Source organism: Pelodiscus sinensis, chromosome 5 (assembly GCF_049634645.1).
Source record: "Pelodiscus sinensis isolate JC-2024 chromosome 5, ASM4963464v1, whole genome shotgun sequence".
Taxonomy (NCBI): Eukaryota; Metazoa; Chordata; order Testudines; family Trionychidae; genus Pelodiscus; species Pelodiscus sinensis.
The window spans coordinates 61,863,232-61,888,455 of record NC_134715.1 but is presented as its reverse complement, the minus strand read 5'-3'; the positions used below and the strand labels follow the sequence as shown (position 1 = coordinate 61,888,455).

At 41.8% G+C, this 25,224-nt stretch overlaps 1 long non-coding RNA gene across 2 annotated transcripts in view; it reads left to right on the top strand.

Annotated features, from left to right (window-relative positions):
• Positions 1-24,735: 24,735 nt before the first annotated feature.
• The window catches only part of LOC142829440 (uncharacterized), a 72,082-nt gene continuing 71,593 nt past the window's right edge, over positions 24,736-25,224 (top strand). For both annotated transcript variants that reach the window (XR_012903853.1, XR_012903852.1), the window contains exon 1: positions 24,736-24,888. This is a non-coding gene — a long non-coding RNA (uncharacterized LOC142829440). The remainder of the gene's footprint in view (positions 24,889-25,224) is intronic.

Sequence of the window (25,224 nt, the reverse complement as noted above, 5' to 3'; positions counted from 1 at the left end):
TCCCCCCCCACTCCTTTAGTTCCAGCACTCATGCTGGTATATATTTCAGGAACACCAAAGGAGCAAGTCTGTCAAATTAGTATTAATCAAAGAACAATATATCTCCCTCCTTGTAACAATACTTTTAGATACTTGAAAGCTGTTATTATGTCCTCTCTAAGGCTTCTCTTTTCCAGACTATACAAACCCAATTTTTTCAGTCTTCCCTCATAGGTCACGTTTTCTAAATCTTTAATCATTTTTGGTTCTCTTCTTTGAACCTTCTTTAATTTGTCCACATGTTTCCTGAAATGTAGCATCCAGGACTGGACAAAATATGCCAGTTGAGGCCTAATCAGTGCAGAGTAGAGTAGAAGAATTACTTCTCATTCTTACTTACAACAGTCCTGTTAATACATCCCAGAGTGTTGCTTTTTTGCAACAGTGGCTACGTCTAGACTGCCAAGAAAAGCTGGAAAAAGATTTGCAAATTGCAAACCGCAATTTGCGTATCTTTTTCAGTTTTTTTCCCAAAAGAGGCTTTTCCAAAATTTGGCACGTCTACACAGGGCCAAATTTCAAAGAAGTCCTCTTTCGCACATTCCTTATTCCTCTCACTGAGAGGAATACGAGGATGCTGAAAGGACACATCCACTTTTTTGGAAACTGTTCTGAAAAAATGGATGCATTCCTTGGAGGCAGCAGAGCTTTTCTGGGATACCTCAGGTACCCCGGAAAAGCTCTGCAGTCTAGACATAGCCAGTGTCACACTATGACCCCTAGATCCATTTCTACACTATTGCTTCCTAGGCATTAATTTCCAGTTTTATATGTATGTAATGGATTGCTTCTTCCTAAGTGGAGTACTTTGCATTTGTCCTTATTGAATTTCATTCTATTTACATCAGACCATTTCTCCATTTTATCCAGGTCATTTTGAATTATAATCCTATCCTCCAAAGTACTTTCAACCTCTCCCAGTTTGGTATAATCTGCAAACTTCATAAGAGTACTTTCTATGCCATTATCTAAATCAAGGGTGGGGAACCTGAGGTTCAGGGCCAGAATCTGACCCCAGCTTGCCTAGATCTGGCCCTTGAAGCTCAGTCCCACTTCCCCTGCAGCATTAGGGAACCCAGGCCAGTGTACAAGTACCTCTGCTGTTCCACCGCGGGGATGCAGCACACCAAATATAGATAAAGATAAAGTTAAAGATAAAATAAAGAAAGAACAAGTTAAAAATCATTTAGAAAAATTAGATGCCTGCAAGTCACCAGAGCCTTATGAAATGCATCTTAGAATACTCAAGGAGCTGATAGAAGAGGCATCCGAGCCTCTAGCTATCATCTTTGGAAAATCATGGGAGATAGGAGAAATTCCAGAAGACTAGAAAAGGGAAAATATAGTGTCCATCTATAAAAAGGAAAATAAGAACAACCCAGGAAACTACAGACCAGTTAGTTTAACTTCTGTGCCAGGGAAGATAATGGAACAAGTAATTAAGGAAATAATCTGCAAACACTTGAAAGGTGACAAGGTGAAAGGGAACAGCCAGCATGGATTTGTAAAGAACAAATCATGTCAGACCAATCTGGTAGCTTTCTTTGATAGGATAACAAGTCTTGTGGATAAGGGAGAAGCGGTGATGTGGTATACCTAGACTTTAGTAAGGTGTTTGATACGATCTCACATGATATTCTTATCAATAAACTAGGCAAATACAACTTAGATGGGGCTACTATAAGGTGGGTGCATAAGTGGCTGGATAACCATACTCAGAGGCTGTGTCTAGACTGGTCAGTTTTTCCGGAAAAACTTGCCAGCTGTGTACACTGGCCTCTTGAATTTCTGCAAAAGCACTGACTTCCTACTGTAAGAAATCAGTGCTTTTTGCGGAAATACTATGCTGCTCCCATTCGGGCAAAAGTCCCTTTTGCGCAAAACTTTTGTGCAAAAGGGCCAGTGTAGACAGCTCAGATTTGTTTCCTGCAAAAAAGCCCCGATCGCGAAAATAGCGATCGGGGCTTTCTTGCACAAAAGCGCGGCGTTTAGATTGGCCACAGATGCTTTTCCGCAAAAAGTGCTTTTGCGGAAAAGCGTCCATGCCAATCTAGACGCTCTGTTCCGAAAATGCTTTTAATGGAAAACTTGATGACCTTTCGAGGTCTCTTCCAGTCATAGTGTTCTATGATTCTGTCAGTGACTTTTTTTTGTGTTTTGGTTTTTTGTTGTTGTTGGGGTTTTTTTGTGTGTGCTTTTCACCTGTGTGCAGCCCCTGACTGATTTTCTGTAGGTCAGTGTCACCGACCCAAAAAAGGTTCTCCACCCCGATCTAAATCATTAATGAAGATATTGAACATAACTAGTTCCAAAACTGAAGCAGAGATGTGCACAAAGACTTCTCCCATCAGCTGGAACTCTGGGAGAAGAAAATAAAAATCTGTAAAAGGAAGGAATTGGATGTCAATTCTGCTTAGACTTTAGTAGGGAAATATTTCTAAACACTAGCAAGCTGCTTAGCCTGGGTTCGCCTAAAGGATATGTAAAGCTTGCATATAATGGCAGCTTCTATTACTTTTATAGAACCTAAGACTGCAACTCATTTGTGTCTGTTTACTTGCTTTAACCTTATAAATAACTCTAATTTATTTTTCTTAAAAATTAACTAAACATTTATTCATATAGGATTGGCTACAAATACTGTCTTTTGTGTAAGATTTTAGGTGCAACTGACATGGAGTAAGTAACTTGTCTTTGGGACTGAAGTAATCTGAATATCATTGTGATTTTTTTCCTGTAAGAGACCATTCACCACAAGGGAAAGCTTACCTGAGTTGCAAAATAGCTTCCATGTTAAGGCTACCATAGTGTCTGAAAACTTCACACTTGATGCTTGGTTGGTGGAATTTAAACAGAGAATTCACAGGTAGTTTTGAGATTTATGACTAATGTCTGAACAGTCTGCCCTGAGGTTGGTACTTGTTCTCTTGAGCCACTCCTTACATCTTGACAAAGGAATCCACCATGTCCTTAACTAACTTATTCCAAAAGTTAACTTCCTCCACTATTGAAAATGTGCATCTTATTTCCACTCTTAGTTTATCTAGCATCAGTTTCCAGTCATTGGATCTTGTAATGCCTAGATTCAGTTGAATAATTAGGGTGCGGGGTAGTTTGTTGTTGTGTTTTTTTTGTTTTTGTTTTTAGTTTTTTTTTGGTTCTCTGTCAATTAAAAAATTGGGATTTTTTAGGAATTTTTAGTGAATCAAAAAGGTTGATAAAAAATTCATTTAGGGCTGAACAAAACGTTTCATTCAAAATGAAACTTTTTTTATCTCAAGCATTACTAAATTTTAAAATGAACAAAATGAAAGGAAATTTCAATTTAGAATCAAAATATTTTGTTTACATAATGTTGAAACAATGTTTTGATTTTTATCAAATTAAATATTTTTAGCTGTTTATCAGTCAAAATAATATGGCAATATTGATACAAATCTGCAAATAATTTGGAGTGGTACTGAATTTTCTCTTTTAATGAAGAATTTTATTATTCAAAATTTCATCCAGGTTTGCTTAAATGTAAGTTTGAGGTAGTCACTTATCTTTTGTGACTTTTGTAAATGACAAACATTTATTCTACTGGTGTTCTTCCAAGACATATGATTAAAACCCAGCTGGATATATTAGAGGAGCTTATAAATCAGTTCCCTCACATTTTCATTAAAATCACTCAATGGTCATATACTAAGATGTTCTTGAGAGGTGTCATATTGTAGGTTTTATGACTAAATACAGGAATCAGAAATATTTATGATCAGAAATATATATTTTCTTAAAGTATTTTTACATTGATTTCATATTGTGTAAGTTATGGTATTATTACTCAATAATTCATTATGCCACACTATTGGAATGTGAATTGAAATTACAATAAAACAAGCATTAAACCTAAATGTGAGCATTTCTATCTTCTCTTCTATAGCAACAACAAATAACTGAAGGCTCTTTGCATAAAATATTCTGTTAGAACACTTTAAAGTTGTTTAAAAAGCCATGTGTAATGTAGTGAATGCAACATTTTATCTGTAGTCTGGTGTTCAAAGTTATAGCAGCAATAAATATTTTTATCTCGCTGATAATGTGCTATGACAAGCTTAGATTGAGAGCTGCTTTGATTCACAGCACTGCTATTTAAGTCAGGACACACAGAAAGGGTTAAGTTAATAAAAATGAAGAGGGAATATGTTTATAGTATATTTCAAATCCTAGAAAAAAGATGAAATGCTGAGTCTTGTTCAGTCACATACATTCTCCAGCAGAGGATTATTTATTTTTGTCTTATTTTAGTTAAAAACAGTTATTATACAGCACCAAGAGTGAGATGGTTAAAATACATACTATATAAACATGAATTGCTTGGTGTTTATTCTGAAATTGCAAGGATCACAAGGCTTATTAGGAATTTAAGTCTCAAGTTAACCACACACACTATCTGCTTGAAGGCTAATAGCTTTGTCAGGTGCTCAAATCTGATCTGGAAGGGCAAGAAGGTTTCATGCCTTACTGAACTGAACAAGAACTTGAATGTAAGGACTGTTGATAATATCTCACTAGACAATCTTTCTGCAGCAGGGCTTTTTGAAGTATCGTGTGCTTTTTGAGGCACAATGCTTGTGGGAGTTCCTGAGAGGATGGAACACTTATGCTTCCCCTGATCTGTCTTTATGAAAGTTGATAAATATGCAGATACATGTTTTAGGAGGAAGAAAGTTTCAAACAAACACAGAAGTACTTTCCAAAACACACACTCAACCTATGGAACTCATTGCCAGGTGATAATGTAAAGGCATAGAGTATAACTGGGTTCAAAAAGAATGAAATATATACTTAGAGGATAGGTCAATCAGTGGCTGGGACTGGATGAGAGGGTATGGTATATTGCTTTGTGTTCTTCATTCCCTCTGAAGCATCTGTCAATGGTCACTGTCAGAAGACAGGTTATTGGGCTAGATGTGCCATTAATGTGATCCAATTTGGCCACTCTCATGTTCCTGTGTTACTGCAAGACTTAGAATTGAAAATACATACAATAAAAACAATCTAGTAGCTTCCAAGTTTCTCAATTTGCTTTACAAGATTTATGAATCAACTCCATGTTATCTCTCTGTATCATAGGTTTTATGTCCATTTTACAGATGAGGAACTGAGGTATAAACTGAAGTGCCAATTTTAATTAGACTGACTGAAGCAGGCTAAATCAGAGGGAAACACGGGTCCCAATCTGTTGCATATGTGATCTCTTTAATAAAGAAGTGGTGAGACAGACCCAAGGCTACAATAATTGAGTGGAGGGTAGACATATCAAGAGCTGGGAGAATGAATTCCCAAAATAAACTGCTAGAGATTGCTGCCACATAATCAAGGCAGGCAGGCATCTAAGGCTAATTAAGAGCTTGACTAAAGCATTAGGCTAATCAGGTGCCTGCTGCCAATTAAGGCCTGCTAGGTTACTTTCATAGGCATGCGCAGGGAGTGTGCCAGGTGTGCCCAGGCACACCCTAATGTCTCAAAAATAATTGGCTTTGTATTTTAATTTAATCTCATGGTATGCTCTTTTAGTTTTAAAGTATGGATTATTGTATTATGCAATAAGTGCAGAATTACATAATATAGATGTTGTAGAAATGTATAGCAAGCCCACGTTCGCTTGCAGTATGCCCTTTATGATTGAGTATTCAATAAATGTCTTTAAAAAATGTCTTTAAAAAAGATTCCCTGGATGCACACCCTAATGAAATCTGCTGCGCACGCCTATGGTTACTTTAACAGCTTTCACCTCAGGTAAGGGAGGGGAAAGAAAAAGAGTGAAGAACTGAAAGGAGGAAGTGTGGTATTGAAGGCTGCGGTATTGGAGCGGTAGAGGAAAAACCCCATGGCCATGTCTACACTGCAGGCTTCTTTTGCAACAACTGTTTTGCACAAGAGTTCTTGTTCAAAAGGTCTTGCATAAGAGTGTGTCCACACTGCCATGTGCCTTTGTTCAAGAGCGTCCATGGCAGTGTGGACGCTCACTTGTGCAAGAAAGCTCTGATGGCCATTTTAGCCATAGGGCTTTCTTGCACAAGAAAATCATGTTGCCTGTCTACACTGCCTTCTTGTGGAAGAGCTCTTCCGCAAGAGGGCTTATTCCTCGTGGGGACAGGAATAACTCTTTCGGAAGAAACGTTGTTTTCTGATGCTGTACTATAAATTTACTTGCGCAAGAACGCTCACGCAGTGTAGACACCCAGCAAGTTTTTGCACAAGAACGGGTGTTCTTTGCACAAAAAGCCTACAGTGTAGACATAGCCCATATGTTGCTGGGACCCACGATCCCTGGGCTGGAACCCAGAGAAGTGGGTGCTCCTGGAAAGGGAGACCAGGATTACTGAGGGGTTTTGCCCCAATCCTTTAACTTTGGCAATGATGAGAATGGCTCAGTAAACTATGACTGGTCTCTAGAAAAGACAAGAGGCAATGTGGAGGGTCACAGCAAGCCTCTAAGGCATATCATAAAACCGCCTAGGAGCTCAGGACCAATGGGACACAGCTGGAACTTTACAACAGTGATTAGATAGTGCTCCCACTAAGTTTCACAATGTGATATGTGAGTTTGTTCCATGTAGGATGCATCCAGATATGTGTATATAGTGTAGAATTCTGGAGCAAGAAAATATCACCTCTTTCTGTTACATAATGCAGTCAAATGGAATTATGAAAAAGCTAGGGGACCTAGCTGAAGGCCCTAAAGACTGTGGGGGGTAGGACTTTGAGCCTCAACCCAGAAGGAGACCCAGGCTATGTCTAGACTACAAGCCTCTTTCGAAAGAGGCTCTTTCGAAAGATACTTTCGAAAGAGCCTCTTTTGAAAGAGAGCGTCTAGACTGCACGTTGAACTTTCGAAAAAGCGGCTTGCTTTTTCGAAAGAAAGCATCCAGTGAGTCTCGATGCTCTCTTTCGAAGAAGCCCTATTTACATTGAAGAACGCCTTCTTTCGAAAGAGGAACTTTCGAAAGAAGGCGTTCTTCCTCGTGAAATGAGGTTTACCGCCGTTGAAAGAAAAGCCGCGTTCTTTCGATTTAATTTCGAAAGAACGCGGCTGCAGTCTAGACGCAGGTGAGGTTTTTTTGAAAAAAGGCTACTTTTTTCGAAAAAAACCCTGAGTCTGGACACAGCCCCAGAGACTCTTGACTAACCAAAGAAGTACCTCTTGGTGGACTCTCTGTATACCACGAAAGGGTCAGACACAAAACATGTGATCTGGCAGGAAGATTAGAGAAAAGAGAGACTGCTGCTGGATCAGGGTACATTCAATAGGGACACCAGGAAAGATGAGGGTCTGTTATGCCTTGCCTGACCACTGGGTTGTAATGAATGAACTCCTTCATCATGCCCCAAACTAGTTAATATCAGAAGTGAAGTCAAGAAAAGGACCCATTTAAAAATCTTAGTATGTTCTGTGCTTTGAGCTGTTGAAATACCATATGTTCTTTGTGCTGTTTGTTTTGTCCATGACCAGCAAAGGAGAAAAAAACAAAATTTAACTTTGTGCCAATGTATGCTTTCTTATGATGGTCAAAGAAAGTCTAAAAACTGTTTATCAAACTTATTTGTTTTTTACATTATAAATTCAGGTCTTGTCTGCAAGAGAAGCCTCTGGTGGCTGGAGAACCAGTAGAATAGCATCAGGAGAGAGTCATAACCAAGCTGTTTGATTCTCTCTGCCCCACCCCCTTTTTGTTAATACAGGCAGTCCCCGGGTTACGTACAAGATAGGGACTGTAGGTTTGTTCTTAAGTTGAATCTGTATGTAAGTCGGAACTGGCGTCCAGATTCAGCTGCTGCTGAAACTGATCAGTTTCAACAGCGGCTGAATCTGGAAACCAGTTCTGACTTACATACAGAATCAACTTAAGAACTCCAAGCATCCCCAAGTCAGCTGCTGCTGAAACTGATCAGCAGCGGATTCCAGGAAGCCCAGGGCAGAGCAACTCTGCCTCGGGTTCCCTGTAGTCAGCGCTGATCAGTTTCAGCAGTGGCTAAATCAGGACGCCTGGGGCAGAGCAGCTGGGGTGCTGCTGGGTTGCTCCAGTAGCGCCGCTCCTCGGCACTACTGGACCAACCCAGCAGCACCCCATCTGCTCTTCCCCAGGCATCCTGATTCAGCCGCTGCTGAAACTGACCAGCAGCGGCTGAATCAGGACCAGAGCAGTTGGGGTGCTACTGGGTTGGACCAGTAGCGCCCAGAGCGGCGCTGCGGGACCAACCGGCAGCACCCCAGCTGCTCTGCCACAGGCGTCCAGAGAAAAGCCTAGTCTGCTGGGGGGGGGGTGGCGTACTAGCTGCGCCCCCCGAACCCCAACAGACCAGGAAGACACGGGAGGCGGAACGAGACGCACCGCGGTCCCGCCACCTGGGTCCTCCGCGGCTTTGCTCCCCGTCTCCCTGGTCTGCTGGAGCCGGCAGCGGAGCAGTCCAGGCGCGCCTGGGCTGCCTCGCTGCCCGAGCCCCCCCCCACGGCTTTGCAAAGCTGCGGGGGGGCTCGGGCAGCGAGGCAGCCCAGGCGCGCCTGGACTGCTCCGCTGCCGGCTTCCCCGCGGCTTTGCAAAGCCGCGGGGGGGAGGGGCGGGAGAGGCGGAGGGGGGGGCTCGTGCAGCCCAGGCGCCCCTGGGCTGCCCGAGCCCCTCCGCGGCTTTGCTCTGCGTCTTCCTGGTCTGCAGACCAGGGAGACGCAGAGAAAGCCCCAGAGTACACGGGCGGCAGGACCGCGAGGTCCCGCAGTCCGTGTACTCTGGGGCAGCCCCGTTCATAATTGCGGATCCGACATAAGTCGGATCCGCGTAAGTCGGGGACTGCCTGTACTTAACTCCAAAGGCTAATGAACATTTGTAAGACAGAGGGTTTTGTCAAAGACTCAACTCCTTTCTTGTTACCTCTTCTTTTACTTTGTGGGCAATCAAGCTAAATATTTGAGACCTTAAGAAGCCCTTCTGGAAAACCAGGAAAAGTCAGATTTTCTTGATGAAAGAGAAAAGCAGAAAAATAGTTCCTAAAAAATACCAGCACAATTCCATGTCTGGTTTATGTATCATAGTGCAGAAGAGGGGTCCCTTTCCCTCTGAGTCAATGGGAGGTCATTCCTCCTACCACAATGCTGGGTGTTGCTTACAGGTAGGAGAATTTGACAGGTGTCCCATTGTCTAACTCTGGCCAACCTCTGGGCAGAGCTGTAGGCTCTGTAAGATCAATAGCCTGCACTCAGGTGAAGAAGTAAATAGTTATTGCCGCTCCCTGAAGTCCAGGCTGGGCAGCAAGAAGACAAAGGTTCAGATTAGGGATGTTAAATATCAGTTAACTGAATAGTGAAGTAACCTCATGAATTGTTATTGGTTACTCACCTATTCTATAGTCCCTGGGGGCAGGACTGATAGCCAGTAAACTCCAGCCCCACTCCTGAGGAGTCCCTGCCACTCTGTGCTGCTGCCTGTGCACGGAGTGCCTGCCCACCTACCTCCTAATAACACATTAAATGCAGAGTTACAGCAGGGGTAGGTCCTGGACCCATTGCAAGCCAGGACTGGGAGAAGCTGCTGACCATCCTGCTAAAAAACTTACTGGCAGTTGGGGGAGGAGGGAGGGAATGAGTGCAGTCTATAGCATTAACCTACAAGCTTTTGCTTATCAGTTAATCAACTGCACTATTACATCTCTAGTTCAGTTCTATACTCAGGGCCAAGTGGCATGAGGAGTTGGGCATCCTCCCTTTGGCAGCTGGATGACAAACACATGCTTCTTGTCCTATAGAGGGGGAGACTGCCACTCCACAGTTTGGAGTGAAGAAAAATGAGTTCAGGCTTATGATTGCATTTCTCTTAATTCACTACTTTTCCTCCCTCCCCCATACACACAGGGGCTAATTGCAGCACTGTGACTAAACATGTACTGTACAAACCTTGTTTGAGCTATTAAACTGTGGTATAGATATTCAGACTCTGGCAGAATCCTGGGCCTAGGGAGTTTAAAAATATGGAAGATCCCTAGGTCATGATGTAGTGGTTGATGAATAAATGATCAGATCTCTGTGAAACTTTGGTTCAGTGCACAGGTTTATGAAGATTTTCCTACATTCCTATAGAGCAGGGCTAATAAACTTGGGAAGCCCTCGGGGCCACAATGATACAGCACAAGCCGAGGGCTACAACTTAAATGTGGTTGCATATGCATGCCAATACAGATGCAAATAGATTCTTTCACGCTGATGGGCATGAATACAAAGATTAAGGCAAGACTATACAACACGCAGGCCCCATTTAAGTCAGTTCTGCTGATATTAATGCAATATATGCCTAATTTCCACCCATATGACAGCACTTTTAATGAGCAATGACAGTTCAAGAATTTAAACTACTAAAACACATATCAACCCAAACTGCACCGTAAGCCCCAAACCACACTATGCACCACAAGCAAATGGGATACAGGCCTCATGCGGCTCGCAGTCCTTGTGATGAGTAGCCTTTCTATAGACTACGTCTACACTGGCATGATTTTGCGCAAGAACTCTTTTGTGGAAGAGTTCTTGTGCAAAAACTCTTCCAGAAGAGAGCGTCTACACTGGTATGTGCCTTTGCGCAAGATATGTGCTTTTGCGCAAGAGCATCCATGCTAGTGGAGATGCTCTCTTGCGCAAGAAAGCTCTGATGGACATTTTAACCATAGTGCTTTCTTGCTCAAGAAATTCATGTTGCCTGTCTACACTGGCCTCTTGCGCAAGAAGCCCTGATTTCATACATTAGAACGTTAGTGTTCTTGCACAAGAACTCGTGGCCAGTGTAGACAGGAAGCAAGTTTTGGCGCAAAAGTGGCTGCTCTTGCACAAGATTGTGCCAATGTAGACACATCCTCTATGTTTTCTTACTCCTTTTGCTTTCCTTTAAAGTCAATGGTGTTTAAAGCCCTACAGAAATGGGTCTCTGGAATTTCACTCAGATTTATCAATTCAAACAAACTCCCCAAATCCAATCAAACCTTAGATGAAACTTTCAGGTCCACCAGGTCTACCTGATTTAATGAATACATGATTTCAGCAAGAAAACATACCTCATCTAAGATTTCCGGGAACGTGGGTCACCTGCAACAGAGCCATGGTTCCCTTATGTAGTCTGCGAGCCTTTCTTTGAACCTGGGCTGAATTTCATATCTGCGACGCAGCAACATTTCAGGTGACAATTTTCTGAGATTTTTGCATTCTCTACAAAAGTTTTGCTCATATCTATGTGATTCATTTGTATAAATTTTGTTATGGGATCTCAAAATGTGTTAATAATGGAACCAAGAATAAATACTTATTTTTATCATTAGATTTTAAATGTGTCCATCTTTTTCTCTAGGAGATTACTCTGCCATTTCCAGCCAGCCAGGAAGCTGGACAACTAGGAACCCAGTCAGCAGCCAAGTCTGGCTGCTCAAAAGCCAGGCAGCTGGCTAGCAGCAAGCAGATTGGTTGGAAAGCTGGCCAAACAGCAAGAATCAGGCAACTGGGAAGCTGGATAGTTTTCCTATAAGCTGGGGAGGTGGCAACTGGCCAGTCCACCCAAACCATCCAGGCTACCCGGGAGCCAGGCAGCAAGCAAGCTGATCAGAAGGGAAGCTGTTAGCCATCTTAGGGACCATATGGCAGCTAACTATGACCTATTTTTCATCTTTTAGGTGTTTTAATCAGAAAATGAAGGAGAACCTAATCCATCAAACAAGAAGTTGATATTTATGGTAAATTTGATTTCCCTAATGATATTTCATCTTTTTTTATATGAAAAAATCCAAGGAATTCAAATTACTACCTAGAAGGTATTTTATTGGACAATAGAAATGGGTGACATTTTTAGATGATTTTTTTTTTCACCAAAAATATATATTTAGGTAGACTGCAACATTTTACAAATTCACATCAAATTTGCCTGACTCTTTTGACTGGAAGAAGTTCTAATTATTTTTAGGTTCTTTTGACATTTTCAAAATCAAATGTGATTTTTTTTTCAGTAGAAATAACTTTTCACTTTTAATCTTAGTTTGTTTTTTTTTACACAATTGTAACAGAGGTGCGACTGGGCCTCCCTCCGTTCTGCTTCTGTTGCACCCACAAACCAGACAACAACCTCTGAGTTGGTGCAATTGCCAGTTCTCTTTATTTACAGTATATTTTCCCACAACCTTTTAACTATGAACAGCTTCAGTATTACAGCCATGGGAACTGTGCTGGCTGCTGCAGCTCTCAGGGAATCTATGTGACATACAGTTAAAGGACTATAGGTTTAATCTCTATATTGTCATAAAACACCTGTTTGAATTTGTTAAGTAGAGCTGTATACATAATCACTTTTTCACTTCAGAGGATGAAAAATAAAAATATACATTTGGATCAAGCTGATAGAATTTTTTTCCTATCTTTTGGCAAAATGAAAAATTCTAAAAAAATAATTTAAAGGAAATTAAATGGTTTGTTTCACTCAAAACAAAACATTATCGTGACAATGTGCTGGCTGAGGAAATCTGAACCAAACCTCTGTCATACCATCTACAAGATGCTCCTGCTCCCATTTCCTCTAATTCTCTAGCTCCTCTCTTTCCTTCCTTCCTTTCCTCCCTTTATGAAGCCCATTGCTAACAAGGCCGACCGTTGTTCCCCATTCGTCAATCAGATCTGGGCTTACTCTGCCAGCTCCAATTCCCCTTTCTTGATTGTAGATGGTATGAGAGAGGTGTGGTTCAGATTTCCTCAGCCAGCACACTGTCACAATAATGTTTTGTTTTGAGTGAAACAAACCATTTAATTTACTTAAAATTATTTTTTTAGAATTTTTCATTTTGCCAAAAGTTTGATCCAAATGTATATTTTTATTTTTCATCCTCTGAAGTGAAAAAATGATTATGTACACAGCTCTATTTAACAAATTTAAACAGGTGTTTTATAACAATATAGAGATTAAACCTATAGTCCTTTAATTGTATGGCTAGAATGCATAGATTTTGTTTCACATATATTTTGAGTTTTAACTTTCAATAAGATATGAAGACATTTTTAGTCAGCATTCATACAACATTCTCCCTAATTAGGTGAAAGGTGACATACTTTGGCTTCCCTGCTCTCTGATTAGGGCTTTTTACTATATTATGTATGTGGAGGTGTCCTGATAGAACTATTATATTTTGTTGTTCTTTCCCTTAACATCATCCCTAATTGTGACTCCTTTCTTCACATATAAAGTAGAGCATTAACCCCTTTGCCACACTCAAACTGGGTTTAGCTATTATTTTTATGCCATCATAAATATTATTTAGAATATTTAAAAACATCTTCCATAGGTTGCTTGATTCATGGCAAATCTGTCTTTTCCACAGAATATTTTTCACTGGCACTGTCCACAGTGCAGAGCCAAATTGCTGCCTCTTCCACTTCTCTTAAACAATACTTGAGAGACAAGGTGGGGGAGGTAATACATTTCTTCAGATCAACTTTTGTATAATAGAGACTGGTCAGAAAAGTGAAATGAAATGAAAGCATTTTTCTTTGAAAATGACTGAATTCAGTTATATGTGATGGATCCAATTACCATTCCCTCTCTAGAAGGTCTATTTACCTTGTCCTAAATGCTATCTCTTACTCAAGCTGAAGAAGAAATAGTTGCCATGTGAAGCTGATGGAACTGCCATCCACTGAGTAGGCTTAATAAAAGATGCACCATTTCTGCTGCTTGGTCTGTTACACCTATTGACCTCTGTTACCTTTTATCTTAAAATGCCAGAAGCAGCAGCCACTGTCTCTCAGACAGGGACACTCACACTGAGGCTTGCCAGCCTCACATGGCTCTTTAATGGGTTCTTTGCAACAGATGATATTAAAATATAGTGTGATTTAATTATTAAGCAAACTAAGTTATTAACCAGTCAGGATGCTTTTATTACATTTTTAGCCAATGGAACTTGATAAAATAATATGTGGTAACTCATTTTGCTGAGATAATATATATTTCCTCTGTCATACTGTAGTAAATGAAACCTCAAATTCACACTACTGTGGCTCTTTTGAATACTGATTGCCAATTTTGCTCTTGAACCACTGAGGAGTACAGATTGGACCTCCTTGGTCCAGCACCCTCAGGACCTGATCAGTTCAGGATGAGGGATTTTGCAGGACCAAGGGAGGTCATATCTGGCTCCCCTGCTATCAACTCCCCCCAGCTCTGGACCATCCACCAGCCTCCTGACCAGCTCCCCCTTGCCTCTAGCCTTGATACCCTGCCGGTCCCCCCACCTCCTTCCCTGCTATGCCGAGCCGCCCCACTGTGGAGCACTGAGCTCCTGGCTCCACTGGGCAGTCTTGCTGGGTTGTGCCTGGCTGGGTTGTGCCTAGTTGCGGTGCGCCGGGGAGCCCAGCCACCAACCCTCCATCAGGACTCTCTGGTCCTGGAACATCTGTGGTCATGTCCTGTCTGACGATGGATGTTGCCAGTGCACGGGGTCCCAGATTACAGAGGTTCAACCTGTATTGCTGCTCTAGCACGACAATTGTAAGCCAAAGAGTTCTAACTTTAAAAATTGTACTTCTCGATGTCCGTGTTTTGATTCCCTCCCATGATTGCATTTATTTACTTATTTGCATTCATGTGCTCAAATTTAACTCCCATCTGTTTTGTTCTTCATCTGTATGCCAGCAACTTTTGGAAATTTTCAGCTGGAGGCCATTTACTATTATCGGACGAAGAATAAAGAGTTTAGGCTATGCTTAAAAAGAAACCAAGCAAAAACAAAAAAAACAAGCAAAAAAAATCATGAGAATGCAGAAAGCATTTTCTGGCTGGGTTGACTGGAAAAAAGGGTTGCATTGTGTGAAATAACTGAAACTGAAATAACAAGAAAGCCTCAATATGTTTTGCAGCTGCCAAAGCCACTTCAGTTGTTTTTCAGAGAAATAATGCATTAAATCCAGGGCTGCTTTTCAAAGATCAAATTGTAACTGTTCCCCTAAAGGCATTATTCATCTTTTACTGGTCAGAAATATGTGACCTTTTCTCTTTGATGCACATCATGCTACAATCATGCCTGTCTTTTGTTAAGACTAGACTGAAACTGAGTGTCTAAAGTCAGATTCAAAACTTCATGTTTATGCATCTAAATTAGTGGACCACTTTCAAAAGTACTGAGTACTCAGCAGCTCCCATTGAAGGCCAAATGTGTGAATTCTGGAGAATATTTCTAAGTATCCAGATTTGAAAATGTAAGCCTAGATTTTATAACAAGCTGCCTGCTTGTTGAATGCAGCATGGCATGGAGATAACTTGTATGGCCAATATTCTGAGAACAATACTGCCTTGATATACATTTCTGTGTGGAGGTCAGTGACTGGGTTTTATGCTATAAAGCTGCAAATTCTCTGGGACCCACTTACGTAAAAGACCCTATCTTTCCCTGTCATATTGCTATAGTAGCGTTCAGTGTAAACATGGAAGCAGGAACTTTCTCTACAAATGAGACTGCCAGCAGAACACTATCCAGGATATGAAGAATCCAAGAGTACACAATTTGCTCTGCTCCTAGGGTCACCATAGCCTGAATTTATTGCATATTCAATATGCTCTAAAGACCACACTTTCCTAAAGGCATTTAGGTTGGATGATATTTCATAAAAGTAGAGAGAGTGAAGGCTGACTGATGATGTATGGTCAAATTTTGTGATATGACTGTGTTTATAGCTTTAAGTGGGAGACTCTGTTAAGGGAAATTTGATATATTTGTGACTCAGACCCCTTGGTGCCAATTGGCAGAAGGGGTAGAGGGTGCATGGCGGATCACCTGCATCAGTTGTCTACATAAAGATGCACCAGGGGTGTCAAGAGAAGACTTTACCAACAGCCAGTTATGCCCCTGTCATCCTAATCGTTATGTGACAGATGTATGGATAATGTTTAAGAATTTATATATTTTTACTGAAAAATGTATTCTTAAGTTATATGAGTTTAGATGGGTCACTGAAGGTGATTAGCAGGTTCTGTTCAGGCAGAAGATAGCACACATTTATCTCTGGCTAGTCACTGTACATTGGGTGTTTAGACATTTTAAGTCAATACATTTGTATTACTTAGCCTGAAGCTAAATGAAGAGTTTGTAAATTCACATGAGAGAAGATCTGCAGAACCCCTGCCCCCACCTAAAACATCAAGGGTGTTCAGTTTGAGTAAGACCAATTGATTTTTTGGAAGGTGTGTCTAACTGCGGCTTTGTCAAATCACTTAATCTATACTAGCAGATTTACTTGGCATTGCTTGGTAAATTAATTTAGATTAATTTGCAATTAATTTTGATTTTTTAAATAAAAGGAAAAAGTACATGCTTTATTTAAATGATTGTATTTTTCATAAATATAGTGTTTATTTTTATAAAGTCAATTAAGAAAAGGTTATTTAAACTGAAATTTAAATTAGAAATTAGGCACAAATGTTTAATGGTGAGGAACTATCTATCACGCAATCAGGGGAGCCAACAGCCTGTGCAAGCCCTGTGGGGGAAGGGTCCAGCTCCGGGAAGGAGTGGAGTGTTGAGAGGAAGGAATGAGGCTAGGGTCAGTCAGCCCTATGTGCTGGCCAGACTGCGGTATGCTTCCCCACCACTACCCCACATGGCACGGTTGGGCAGCACTTTAAAGGTCCTGTGGCTCCAGCTACTGCTGTAGCAATGGCAGTAGCTGAATCACTAGGCAATGGGGCAACTGCCCTCTTTGCCCCCTACCCCCATTGGTAGGCTTGCACACAATGCAGCTCTTGAGGTCTTCAGATCAAGTCTTGATGTCTTTTTGGAAGCTATAGGTTAGCCAAATGCAAGTTATTGGGCTCAATACAGAGGTAACAGTGTAGAAAGTGGATGCTTCAGATATACAGGAGATCAGATTGACTGCTCAAACAGTTTCTTCTGGCCATAAAGTTTATGAACTGATGAATCTATTTTATTCTTTCTCCATGTTGCTTGCCTGAAAATATCAAATAAGATACGTGTTAATGCCTTTTATTGCATATGCAATCATCTAAAGCTGCTAAGCATACTGAAAATACACAGCTGTATCTCCTATCCACATTCTTGGGTAATATATAAATTAGAGATATTTGCTACCGAGTTACCCTGAATTAAAAATTGTATAATTAATAAATTAATATATCTGCACATGAGCTTTTACACTTGAAAATTAAATAAAAATGAAGTACTAAAATATTTTAAAATAAGCATTGTTTTAACAAAGAAGTATACTTGGTATTTCTGTATAAATAGCAGGATTTTATTTTATTCTTGGGCCTAGTGCTAGATAAGACTATTTTTATACTTGTCTCTGAAATCCAAATTATTACGATAAGGAGGAGCATAAAGCAAATGGCAACAAGAAGGGTCCAAAGAAGTAGGCTCATACTGAAGATATTGGAGTGATGTTCTGTATATTGAATAAGACTCTTATTCAATCAATTCAGTTAAGAATCTTAATAATCTTTACCTAAGGAAAATTCACACCAGTATAACTGTCAATTTAGTTAAATTGCACAACCCACTAATGTGAATGGATTATGCTTATACAAAGTGGGGCTTCTCATGGCATAGTAGGCTGCAACGTGAAAACAGGCTGGTGTACCTTGGTGCACTGCACGAGCAAGAAAGGGGCTGATGCTGGTGTCTGCTCCACTGCAGTGCAGGTAAACGCTCCCAGCTTGGCTCCCAGTGGAGCTCCCAATGCGTTCTACTGGCCCTGTGCCATCTGGAAAGGGACAGGCTGTGGTTGCTGTAGGGCAGTGGTCTCCAACCTTTTTACACCCAAGATCACTTTTTAAATGACAGACCAAGCCAAGATCACCTGCCCCGCCCCTTCCTTGAAGCCCTGCCCTCTCTATTCTCCTCCTCTCCATTACTTGCTATCCCCAATCCTTATACTGCTGCTTATTTTTTTTTTTATTTATTCTTCTGTAGGAAGAGGTTTTTCCAACATTTGGCTTGTCTACACTGGACCAAATGTCAGAAAAAAAACCCTTCTTTTGGAAGCCACCTTATTCCTTGTGGAAAGAAGAATATAGGGGTGACCAAAAGAGCCTGTTTGCTCTTCCACTAAAAAAGTGGAAGAACAAATGCAACCCTGGATGCAGAAGAGTTTTTCTGGGATATCTCCAGAATCCTGAAAAACGCCTGCAGTCTAGCTGGACACTTGCTGTGTTGAGACAGGATGTGTAGGCTCTGGAGTGGGAATGAGGGATTTGGGTGTGGGAAAGGGTGAGAGGTGCAAGCTCTGGGAGGAAATCTGGATGCAGGAGGAGGTGGAGAAGGGGACATTGGCTCGGGGAGGGGGCTCCAGGCTGGGCAGTGTTGGGATACTAAGCAAGCCACAGGCTTGCAGATGTGAGGGTGCAGGAATTTGGGTTGGGGTATGTGAGGGGCTGAGGGCATGAGGTTCCAGTGTTTGATAGGCTCAGGTCTGGAGAAAGGGGAGTGCAGGAGTGGTTGTGGACAGATGGGGGCTTGGCCCCAATTGGGGGTTTGTTGGCCAGGCTTCATTTTTAAATAGAATACTATGTTAAACACAAAAAGTTTCTGCATTGTCTTTATTTATGAGAATGGCGGGGAACCTGCCTTGAGTCAGGGGTCACTGACCCATAGAAAAGTCATTTGGGAGCAGGGGACACAGTACGGGGGAGGAGTGCTAGTGGGTTCTGGAGCAGGGTGCCAATGGGGGCAGGGTAGAGGGGGCAGGGTGCCAGGACAGGTTTCTGCAGCAGGGGACAGGGTGCTGCGGGGGGTCAGGTTTCTGCAGAGGGGAGCAGGGGGACAGGTTTCTGTAGTAGGAGACAGGGTGCCAGAAGGAACTGGTTTCTGCAGGGGGCAGCGTGCCGGGGAACAAGTTTCTGCAAGGGGGGGCAGGTTTCTGCAGCGGGGTCGGGGGGACAAGGGAGAGGGAACAGGGGGCCAGGAGGGCAGGGGACAATTTTGGGGCAGAGGAGAGGGAACAAGGTTGGGGGCAGGGAGTTCCCTACACCAGCCACGGAGGGAAGCCTCTGACCCGCGCTCCCTCCGGGCTGACCACAGGGCAGCCGGGCTGGAGCGAAGAAAAGTGGCTGCCCGGCCAGCTGGCCATGGTACTTAGCCAGGGTGCTACCAAGCTCCACGTGGGCAGGCACAGAGGGGAAGCCGCCCAATCAGCTGGAGCGTGGTTCAGCCTTCTCTGGGCTGAATGCCACAGCCAGCAGGCCAGGCAGCTTCTCCTCTGCACCAGCCCACGTGGAGTGTGGTGCACCCTGGCTGAGCGCCCTGGGCAGCTGCTTCTCTTCGCTCCAGCCCGGCTGCCCTGCACTCAGCCCAGGGAGGCTGCGCCTAGCTACAGCTGTGAAAGCCACAGTCAGCTGGCTGGGGTGTTTCAGCCCTCCCGATCTCCCAGCTCCCACCATTCCTCGCAGGTGCTCACCTGTGTTGTTGCTCAGTGAGTAGCTGCTCAAATGAGGAAATCTAATGTAAATGTACTGCGCAGGTGTGCAGTTCAGAGAGGGCTCAAGAGCTACTCTTAGAGCCCCTGAGATCTACCGGTAGCTCATGATCTACTGGTTGGTGACCACGGCTGTAGGGGGAAGCACATCCACCGAACCAGGCTGGGTTCCCAAGCTGTGCTGCTGTCCCTCAACATGCTGTCCCTCAACATACTTTGAAGTAGGAATAAGAGATCCTCCGGAATAGGGCTTTATTCCGGAGGATCGGGCCAGTCTAGATGCTTTTTTTCCGGCTTTTCCCCAAGCCGAAAAAAAAGCGGTAAACATGTTTATTTAAATCCGCGGGGGATATTTAAATCCCCCGTGGATTTCCCTATTCCCACTTTCAAAATTAGCATGCCCCTTCCGAAAAAGGGGCCAGTGTAGACGTAGCCCAGAAGTTTTGCCATTGACTTGAATAGAGCCAGGGTTTCACTCTTAGGCTACATCTATACTGCAGGAATTTGTCAGCAGAGGCAATGCAAATGAAGCGCTCATTAGCATTTCTTGCGCTGTCATTTGCATGGTCTCTTCCAATCCTTTTTGCAGAAGAGATTTTTGTGCAAAAAACTGCAGTATAGACAGGGCCATTTAGCACCAAAAAAAACCCTTTTGCACAAGATCCTGTATACTTCCATTTTTAGGCATAAGGGATCTTGCGCAAAAAGGTTTTTTAGTGCAAAATGGCCGCATGTACACTGCTTTTTTGTGTGCAAAAACCTCTTCTGCAAAAAGGATCAGAAGAGACTATGCAAATGACAGCTCTTCATTTGCATTGCCTCTACCAACAAATTCCTGCAGTGTAGACATAACCTCAGGTTTCACTATGGGTTCATTTTCTTTGGAGATTACAGGCATGCAGCCCTTACACTGCGAGCATGCATCTCCATGAACAGAAAATGAATAATCTTGTATTGTGGACTGAGACTTTCAATGGGACCCATGGGATTTAGAAGCCAGCTCCTTGACATATACAAGTTGGGTTCCTAATTCTCTTAGGCCCATTTGAAATTTCCAGCTGAAATGCCCCTCAATTGCCTATGAAGGATGGGAAGCAGAAAAATGTATGAGAGCCTAGGAGGTTTGATAGAAAGTGAAAACAAAAATGAACAACTCCAAACCCACCAACCAACTTGAAGGTGCACCGGGCAAGCAGGAAAGGAGGAAATGAGACCATCAGGAAGGGAAAGTAAAACAGTAAGAAAAGTGTGAAGGATGAGGGAGGCATCTGCTGAAGCATGATAAAATATGGATTTTTCACATGTAAAGCTGGAAGAAGTAACTGATAGCAAAATCAGAGCAGGAACTGACAGGCATGGCACAAAACACCACAGAGATAACTTGTACAGTCACAGGCAAAATGTGCAGCTGTGAAATGGGGGAGGGGGGGGAGAAAGTAAACTGCTCCAACACTACCTCTTACCCTCATGCAACCCAGCAAAGTCAACATAAGCTATTTGGGACACAGTCCAAATAGAGTTATACAGAATAATAAGCAAACACATTATTAGGCTCAGGTGCAGCATACAGTGGAATTGTTCTGCAGCAAAATATGGAGCTGAGGATAGGCATGCAGCAGGGAATTATGTAACGAGAGTATTTCACGGTAAACAACATATTACAGATGCATACTGTTGGGTCAGAAATTATCCAGGAGGAAATAAAGCCATAACATCCAGATTTATTTAAAACTGGAAATAAGAAACAGAGAAGGAACAACCCCTAGCATGTCAAGGCTGTTCATTTCATGTCTGGTGTCCACCAGGGGTCAGAGGAAGGGGAAATGTACATGAAGAGAAGTCTGTACCATATTACAGCTGGCTAGTACAGGCAGTCCCCGAGTTACGCGGATCCGACTTATGTCGGATCTGCACTTACGAACGGGGCTTTCTCGCCCTGGAGCTCGCCCTGGAGCTCGCAGCGACCTCCGGGGCGAGAAAAACTGCTCCGGGTGCCCTGGTCTGCTGGGGACCGTCTCCAGCAGACCAGGGACACCTGGAGCAAAGCCAGGGAGGCAGAGGGGTCTCGCGCCTGTGAGGCTTTGCTCTGGCAAAGCCGGGTAGGTGCGGGTCTCCACCGCCACTGCGGCTTTGCTCCCGGTGTCCCTGGTCTGCTGGGGAGGGGGGAGCGCAGCTAGTGCGCCCCCCCCCCTCAGCAGACCAGGCTTTTGTTGTGGACCCTGGGGTAGAGCAGCTGGGGTGCTGCCGGGTTGGTCCTGCAGGGACCTACCTGGCAGCCCAGCTGTTCTGTCCCAGGCTCGAGATTCAGCCGCTGTTGAAACTGATCAGTGGCTGATTCCAGGAAGCTGGGGGCAGAGCAACTCTGCCTCCAGCTTCCTGTAGTCAGCCCCTGGTCAGTTTCAGCAGCAGCGGCTGAATCTGGAGCCAGTTCCGACTTACATACAAATTCAACTTAAGAACAAACCTATAGTCCCTATCTTGTACGTAACCCGGGGACTGCCTGTACTTGGAATTCCTGTTCACTGGAAAATTCTGAATATTTGAAATTTCCTCCGATACCAAACTGGGATGAAAAGTCAAAATTTCCAATGTAAGGAAATAAAAAAAAAACAGTTTAGGAAATGTCAAACCAAATTTATTGAAACATCTTTCTTCATTACATTAAGATTGCAGTGCTTCTTTTTGAATTTCTCATGTAAACTTTTATATTGGTTTATAGAATTTAAAATAAAAGACAGAACAACAGAGTTAAAGCAAGCCCTATATCCTTATTAAAATGAAGCTCTTTGACATTCTTTCACCAGTTGTTTTTAAACAACGAATTCTCACAGTATCTCAATTTCATTAGATCAGCATTTTGGGAATGTCTAGACCACAGAGCTTTTCCAATGAACAGATCTGCTTTTCCAAAAAAAGTTTCAAAAAAGCAGACGTGTTTTTTCGGCACCCCGGTAAGCCCCGTTTTACAAGGGAGAAGGGATGTTCTGAAAGAGGGTTTTTTTCTGACATTTGGCCACATGTAAATGAGGGCAAATGTCCGAAAAGCCTCTTTTGGAAGAAAAGCGGAAAAAGATACACAAGTTCGCAATTTCCGTATATTTTTCCAACTTTTCTTTGTAGTGGAAAGACAGCCTTTCTGAATGCCACTGCATCAGAAAATTCAGCTCCATCAGAAATTTTTCACTAGCTCAATACAATTTATTTCCGTATACTAATTTATAATGTTAATGAAAAAGATGCCTGTACAAAAAGATGACTGTATGTTATCTGAACACTACCACTAAACTACAGCAGCATTAAAATCGTCATTTTGAAAGAACGTCTGCCAACCAGCTACTTATAAAAAAAATTTTTTTCAACCCTTAGGTGGTTCTGGGAACCAAACCATTCAGCTCTCTCTAAAAACTTATTAAACAGATATATAATATGTCACTTTCTTCCTGTTTGAACAGGTATGCAATTGTTCTATGTGCTTTCAATAACGTAGGCTTTTAGATGATGCTTAATGCACTGATTCAACAAAACATGCTCTTAAACTCCTCTCTTATTCAGGAAAGCACTTATACATACGTTTAAATCTAAATCAAGTGCTTTGTTGAATCAGGGAAACAAAACAATTAAGAGAGTGGAAACACTGAGGCAGGATCTTCTATTCAGGCACTTAATTGTATTTTCAGCACAATTAGTCATATAATGTGCATCCATCTCTAGTCAGTGATTTTGAAAATACACAAGAACCATGATTTACTAAAAGCAAATTTTTTGTAATACTATCTTCTGGAATTTACCAAATAATAATTTAATGTCTGTTTTTATACAGAATTAGTCATTGAATTCCTCACATGGTGAACATCTTAGTTATAGTGCTTATAACAATATAAATGGCTGGGTTTAAGAATCATCATTTATGCAAAGACACATTTGAGCATAATTGTTTAGCTCTCACTTTCATCCATGATACTTTTGTGCTCAAGTAATTCAAAACTGTCTAAAACTAGAAATATCAAACTTGATTTGTTTGGCAGTTCTAATTACGACCTAACTTTTAAACAACATTTGAATAATCTCAATTAGTAGCTGAGAACTTTGTAAGAATATTTTGCAAAATGTTCTATGTATGTTTATGTGAATTTTTAATTTAACTTCAACAATGCTTGCATTCATTTGTTTTTAGCTTCTGCCCATATTCATGCAGTTAAGTTGTAAAGGCACAAAGATTTGCAGAAAGGGAGGTTCATGGTCACATACAATATTAAAGTGAACACAGTAAATGAATTAAACACTCATGCATGACAATTTTAATGTAAGAAGTGCCAATAAAATTAATAAAGAGTGCATCATACATTGGTCAGACAAAATAGATTATATTATTTTTTACTCTATGACTAGTACATCTAGAGGTCAAAAAGGTGGGAAAGGTAATTGTCAAAAATATTTATTGTAAATGCATAAACTAGAATAGAGTGTAAAATTCTCAGCTATAAAGTTGTCTGTTATATTTCCATGCATCTGCAGGATTTATTTCTAAGGGACATTCCCATTCATCACACATTTGTAAAGGACCTACTGAATTAAAGTATTGGCTATTTTAATACTACCATACCATTTTTCTTCCAACTTGGTTAAATTTTAAATTTATGAGTAGGCCAGGAAACAAGCTCTGTTTGAAGGCCATATGGTTATTATGTATGTTTAGTATTGGCAAATGGACCATGAATTAATACAATCTTAACAAATACATAATAAACATTCTTTTTAAAAACAGGTGGAAGAATTCTAACTCTAATATGTACATGTTGAGAAAGGCCACATTACTGTCTAGTCTTACAATATTTTGGTGATATGGGAAGCCTGCTCTTCTATATGAAATTGAGCAATTTCAGGTGGATTATTACCAGCAGCTCTACTCCAACGGCATGCTTTGACAGCAACCCCAGGGCAGGTTTATACCTGAAAGGCCTAATTGAATCAACAAGAACTCATGAATGTTAACGCTCTGAAAACACACAAGCTTTCTGTTTTAAATATATCTTTATCTTTTGATTCCTTGTGATTGGGGTCTACAAATGGCACCCACCTGGGTTAAAGTTAATGATCGTCTGTGGGTTTAATCAGCCCTGTTTTGCTAACACCTGCAGTAGGGATCAGGCTTTGAGGGAGAAGTTAGAAAGGGAAGATCACTAGCAGCTTAAGGGATGACTGGAAAGAACAGTAGATGATTAGTGTGGTGAGAGAAGCTTGAAAAGGAATGGCCCTGCTTGGCTGGCTATTGCCTGTCACTCTCACAGAGAGATGGTAGAGCTGATGTGAACTACAGTTGATAGCTACCTCAGATATACTGCCTGCCAGAGCTTCTCCGAAGGAAGGTAGGTCAGTCAAATGTGAGATAATAGTTTGTTGTCTCTACATTGGTTGGAGGTTAGATAAGACTGCAGTAGGTGTCTTTGTACATGGTGACAGCCAAATAAAACCTTTTTGTTGTTTTACATCTGATCATGGTTGTACTAGTAGCTTGATCAGAACTTGATAGTGCTCTGGGTACTACTCCCCTGTCTTGTAATAAGTATTCTTGATCAAAAGAAATAAGAGGAGCAGGCTTCAGGAGAATCCTGTTTCAATGCAACTTGCCACAAACCTCACCAGACTGAAATAACTTACACCATGTAAATATAGCTGAAATACTGCCCTTTCTTGGCATATCC